Raw genomic sequence first — 6,926 nt, forward strand, 5'->3', positions numbered from 1 at the left:
TATAGTGATATGACCAGACTGGGACAGAAACATACTAACCCTCCACCAGCATATAATAGCATGCAACAGTGGAGACCTTCTCAGCTATCAACTCCATCAAACCCCTCAACCAGGGAAGAGGAGGATGGTTGGCAGTGTTCATATTGTCACCACTGCAAACCCATGAACGTGGTTTTGTGTGAGCTGTGCAACCCTCCCCAAACTGAGTTTGATAGAACGTGTTGGAAAGGATCTTTACCTATAGACTTGTCTTCGAGTATTCTGTATAGTCCACCACAAAATGCCTCTACTCCTGCCCGGAATATAATCTTGTATCCTCCTCAGCCGACTATGCAACCTATGAATTTACGATCGGACACATGGATATGTAAGTGTGGGGATTCTCACAAGCATAGCGATAGTCCGAGGTGCATCAAGTGTGGGGAAAGTACACCTAAACAGCTCTATGCTGTTGGAACGTATCCAGTAGTAACTAAAGTTACTAGGGAGTATAATGCGCAAGATGTCCCAGAAAGAGCTACTCATCAAGTAGAGTGGTACAAACTCTGGACTCAAGGTGAGCAACTTATGATGATAGATAAGCTCTCTGATCCATATAAAGATGCAAATTATTTTGATAAGGGTTGACAAAGATTCAAAGAAATTATGATGCAGTCTGGGATGATCTGATTGCACTCTGTGGTGCGGCAGCAGGTACCCCCATTGTAGAAAAGATAAAGAAGGTTGCAGGTGAAGGCATAGAAGCAGTCCCCAGGGATGCTGATGCAAGATTAAAGAAATCAGGAGATTTTTTTTTTAAAGAGGCTTCAGGTGGTTACTAAGGAGTTAAGTAATCAGTTAGGAGCGGGATTGCCAGAGGCTTTCCAAGCCCCTGAAGAAACCGCTGACATATTTACTGATCCAGGACTTTGATGTAAGCACACCAGAAAGTAGGGATGGACGGATACTTAGAACCTGTTTCATTAATGGATTAAGAGAAGAATTAAGAACAGAATTAATGAAAATCCATTCAGAATGTATGCATACCTCTCTTGATAAAACATTGGTTGAAATTCGAAGCATAGAAGAACAGTTTAGTAAGAGAAAAAAGAAGCATGCAGTGAAGCAGGCAGCTATCCCTGTAATAATATATACTGAGCCACAGCAGCAGGCTGCGGGAGGAGGAGGGGGCTGCGCAAACAGGGGGGCAAATACAGACAATTAGAAATGAGAAAGGGAACACATGTGGAAATAAAAGAGTCGTGACTGTAAATATCGAAGAGTATAAGAAAAAGGGATTGTGCTTTGGCTGCTGGGGGCGAGGGCATATGAAGAGAGATTGTACCTCAAGATGGCAAAACAATCAGAAAGGTGGTCAAATTAATCTCAAGGGTACGCAAGTCCAGTTGGCCTAGGTGGATCAACAGGACAGTGAATAGGAAATAGGCAGCCCCCAATCAGAAGAGCCCACAGTAGTAAAGGTACCACACCACCCCGGTCCACGCGCATTAGTAAAGTTGACACTAACAGATGGAAAAGATGTTAACTGTATAGTTGACATGGGGGCGAGCCGTACTATTCTAAAAGCTCATGAAATTTCAGAGAATTATTTGAGCCCTGACAAAGTTATAGGGGTGGGGTTGGGAGGAAAACTGTGTGCTCTAAAGGAGACTAAACCATTGCAGGTTCGAATTGATGATGCAAACAACATTTGCTTGCAAATATTAGTATCAGAAAGTTGCCCTGTGATTTTTTTTAGTGCAGATGCATTGAATGCTATCAATGCAATAATAAAACTTGTGCCGGATAAAAAACAGATGAACCTCTTCTGCGGGCGCTGCCAAGGATACCATATAGATAAAGCGTGTAGTTAAAATGGCTTTATTACGTCTACGCGTTTCAGGGGTGAATTACCCCCCTCATCAGGACAATAAAAACAAGTATAAAACAAACAGAACATATATATATGTTTGCTAGGTATTGTTTTTGGCGCCAAAAAACTACTGGGGGGGGAGGGCGGGACCGAGGGGGGAAGTGGGGGGGGGGGGATTTTTAGATGAGGTGTGTACACAGTAGGGGCATTTCTATTGCTTAGCTGCTAATAAACAAGTCCTCGATCTGGATCACAACACGTGCTATATTAGTTTTATTTCTCTCTATATTCATTTTTCATAGATTAGATAGGGTTCCCAAGCGCCCGAAGTATGGGGGGGGAGGGGTCATGGTTCAGTGCCGGCCTTCCCTATAGTATGCTGGAATGCTCGTCAAGTGAGGGGGGCGTGGTCACGATTCCAGCCTCTCTCCTGGGAGAGCGCTATTGGTGAAGAGTCTTGTAGGGCTTGACGTCATTGCCCCCATTAATGTCCGGAGGTTGCGATGTGTCTGCTGTGCTGCCCTGCGCCGCCTTTGTCTGACCTATACTCGCAGCACAGCTGGGCGCTATGTGCAGTGTCGTGGTACAATTATTAACTTATCGCTAGTGCATGAGGGGTTAGAATGATATATGTAATAGAATGTTAGTTGTGTGATCATTATTCCTTCATATGGATAGGTTTGATCATGGCTAATGGGGTTATATAGTAATAGTTGAACTTGAGCTGGATATACACTCACCTAAAGAATTATTAGGAACACCTGTTCTATTTCTCATTAATGCAATTATCTAGTCAACCAATCACATGGCAGTTGCTTCAATGCATTTAGGGTGTGGTCCTGGTCAAGACAATCTACTGAACTCCAAACTGAATGTCAGAATGGGAAAGAAAGGTGATTTAAGCAATTTTGAGCGTGGCATGGTTGTTGGTGCCAGATGGGCCGGTCTGAGTATTTCACAATCTGCTCAGTTACTGGGATTTTCACACACAACCATTTCTAGGGTTTACGAAGAATGGTGTGAAAAGGGAAAAACATCCAGTATGCGGCAGTCCTGTGGGTGAAAATGCCTTGTGGATGCTAGAGGTCAGAGGAGAATGGGCCGACTGATTCAAGCTGATAGAAGAGCAGCGTTGACTGAAATAACCACTCGTTACAACCGAGGTATGCAGCAAAGCATTTGTGAAGCCACAACACGCACAACCTTGAGGCGGATGGGCTACAACAGCAGAAGACCCCACCGGGTACCACTCATCTCCACTACAAATAGGAAAAAGAGGCTACAATTTGCACGAGCTCACCAAAATTGGACTGTTGAAGACTGGAAAAATGTTGCCTGGTCTGATGAGTCTCGATTTCTGTTGAGACATTCAAATGGTAGAGTCCAAATTTGGCGTAAACAAAATGAGAACATGTATCCATCATGCCTTGTTACCACTGTGCAGGCTGGTGGTGGTGGTGGTGTAATGGTGTGGGGGATGTTCTGGGCACACTTTAGGCCCCTTAGTGCCAATTGGGCATCGTTTAAATGCCACGGGCTACCTGAGCATTGTTTTCTGACCATGCCATCCCTTCATGACCACCATGTACCCATCCTCTGATGGCTACTTCCAGCAGGATAATGCACCATGTCACAAAGCTTGAATCATTTCAAATTGGTTTCTTGAACATGACAATGAGTTCACTGTACTAAAATGGCCCCCACAGTCACCAGATCTCAACCCAATAGAGCATCTTTGGGATGTGGTGGAACGGGAGCTTCGTGCTCTGGATGTGCATCCCTCAAATCTCCATCAACTGCAAGATGCTATCCTATCAATATAGGCCAACATTTCTAAAGAATGCTATCAGCACCTTGTGGAATCAATGCCAAGTAGAATTAAGGCAGTTCTGAAAGCAAAAGGGGGTCCAACACCATATTAGTATGGTGTTCCTAATAATTCTTTAGGTGAGTGTATATAGATGATGAATAATAAATAAATAATTAAAAATATAACGGTATTTGATTTTCTTGATATATATTATATAAATAAATCAGGTGATTCCCTGGTTTTTACTTTAAGGACACATTATAGATATTTTTATTTTTACTTTTATTAATATTAGTGTTTTTATGTGTACGTGTATGCCTTCCACTTCTATAATCCTATATAGTACACCTATATTGTGGATTAATATAAATAAAAATTCTTTGATTATAGGTTTTGATTAGTTTGCATATATAGATTAATTTGGTTAGTATTTAGATTTAGTTTTCATATATAGATTAATTTGGTTGGTATTTTAATCAATTTTCATATATGTTAGCTTTATAAAAAAATAAAAAATACCTTGAGTATAAAACCAAACATCACAATACAAACTTAGAGAGAAATGAGAGCATCAACCTCATTTCTCTTGTAACGGATGGCAAACTTACACCCGAGAAAGGATCCACGACACTAGTGGACTTCTCTATACATCTTTCTCCTACACAAAATGGGCCCACAATTCACCAAGGTGTACATCACCACCAGAGAAAGAAGAACATTGCCACCGTCGATAACACTGGATCTGGGTCAGAAGGGCTTGTGCCCTTTAAATCTAATCCCTAAAGGTATGCCTCCCGCCTCCCCCACCACCAGTACATCTTTTTTAGCATTAGACAAAGTAAAAGAACCACCACCGATAAAAGGGTACCCATGCATAACGCAATACTTCAAATCCACGCCATCCACGAAAATTAGAACCTGTGGGACAAGAGGAGGACAACAAAAGAGGCAAGCTAGAAAAAAGCTCCCTGTTAAACACTTAAATAAAGGGTCACAATCTACCAGTGACAATCCTACGGAAACTATAAAAATATTCAATTTATCCAGTCACACATTGACCTCATCGGAAAATAGTCTACTACAGAAAGGACTATCTTTTTGCCCATACAATAAGGTCAACCCCTTTGAGCTGTTCATTGACCTCCAAAAATTTAGACGCAACCTCACTATTAGGAGACACTTCGACCTTGATCCCACTAACAGTCTAAACGTATCACTCACGGACAAGGAGGAGTTTGTCCGTCCCAAGATGTCCGTCCCAAATAAAATTTCTTCCCAGTGCAAAGCCAAGGCCACTACATTCCTACCTTCTTTGACCTCATCACTACAGACTTAAAAAAGGCCCCAAAGGAACCCAATGCATTCCAATATAAAGGAAACCTCACTATACACGAACAAAAAGCACTCAAAAGCCTAAGGAACAATGAAAAACTTGTTATACGTCCAGCAGATAAGGGGGGGGGGGGGCATTGTAATCCAGAGTTACTATGACTATGAATTGGAGGCCCAGAGAATCCTCAGTGATAAATCATACTACACCAAGGTCACACATAACCCATTCCCTGAGATAAATAAAAAACTAAAAGACCTAATTAAGTCCGCCTATGAAATACAATACATAAACAAAAAAGAAAATAACTTTCTATTACCACGTACCCCCTGCAATCCTTATTTTTACCACCTCCCTAAAATACATAAGAGCGTCATCAACCCCCCCTGACAGACCAATTGTGTCCAACACGAAATGTGCCACTAGTAATTTATCCCACTTTGTTGATCTATATCTTCAACCGTACGTAAAAGAACTGCCTAGCTTCCTTCACGATTCCAGCCAATTAATCAGAGAACTGTATACAATTGACTGGCAAGACACGTATGCCTTTCTTACACTGGATGTTACTGCACTATATTCGAACATCCAGCATGAACTAGGGATTAACTGCATTAAGAATGTACTAGAACGAGATTGCACATTAAAACCCCCACAAACACAGTTTCTACTGGACAGCCTACGATTCATCTTAGAAAATAACTATTTCATATATAATAATACCACATATCATCAATGCAAGGGTACCGCAATGGGGACACGAGTAGCGCCGTCTGTCGATAATATATTTATGAGCGAATTCGAAAAAAAACACACATTAAGGATCATCCGATATATAAGAACCAAATAATTTACTTCAAAAGATACATAGATGACATTTTCATCATCTGGAAGGGGGACGAAATATCGGCCAAATCCTTCAGCGAGTCCCTCAACTGCACAGACTGGGGAATTACTTTTACTCCCATTTTTAATAAAACAGAAATTGAGTTTTTGGACATCATTGTCACTAATACCAACAATTCCCTATCCACCAGGACTTATTTCAAAACTGTCGACACAAACAGCTACATTCACTTTACCAGTTTTCATCATAAAAAGTGGCTAAAAAACATCCCGTATAGCCAATATAAGAGAATTCGGCGTAATTCCACCAGAAATGAGGAGTTCCTAACACAGGCCAAAATGCTCAAAAAAAGGTTTACAGAAAAAGGTTACCCAAAGCAATTAATCAAAAATGCTGAAGAAAGATGTATGTCAAAAACACAGATAGAACATCTAAGCACACCCCCAAAAAAACAAGATCGATTGGATAGTATAAATTTCATCACCCAATACAGCACTTCAAACAAATACATCCAGGCCACCCTCAAAAAACACTGGCACATACTACTTCACGATCCATATTTAGCAAAGCACCTACCCAAGACACCTAGGATCACCTATAGGCGGGCACCCACTATTAAGAGTGTTATCGCCCCAAGTAAACGAATACAACATAAAAAGAAACAATACGAGGGCAAGATAAAAAACATGCATACCTTTAAAAGTAGGTACCTATAGATGTGGAATAAACAGATGCCTGTGCTGTAAAATTATTACACACAATCAAAGCACTTTCACATCTAAACATAATGGTACAATATCCCCCATCAAACAACAAATGACCTGTCAAGTGAACTACATTATTTATCTGATAGAATGTGGATGCGGCCTACAATATGTTGGCCACACCACACAACCTTTAAATTGCCGGATGGATCAGCACCGGTACAATATTCGGAGACACTACGCAAAACATGGTCTATCCAGACACTGTACGTCCACCCTAGAGAAAGAAAAACACCCAATCCGAGTTACACCTATCGAACAAATACCAGAAAACCCCTTTAATAGGTTTGATAATCTCTAAAAGAGAGAGGTTTATTTGGATT

This window comes from Bufo bufo, chromosome 7 (assembly GCF_905171765.1).
Source record: "Bufo bufo chromosome 7, aBufBuf1.1, whole genome shotgun sequence".
Lineage (NCBI taxonomy): Eukaryota > Metazoa > Chordata > Amphibia > Anura > Bufonidae > Bufo > Bufo bufo.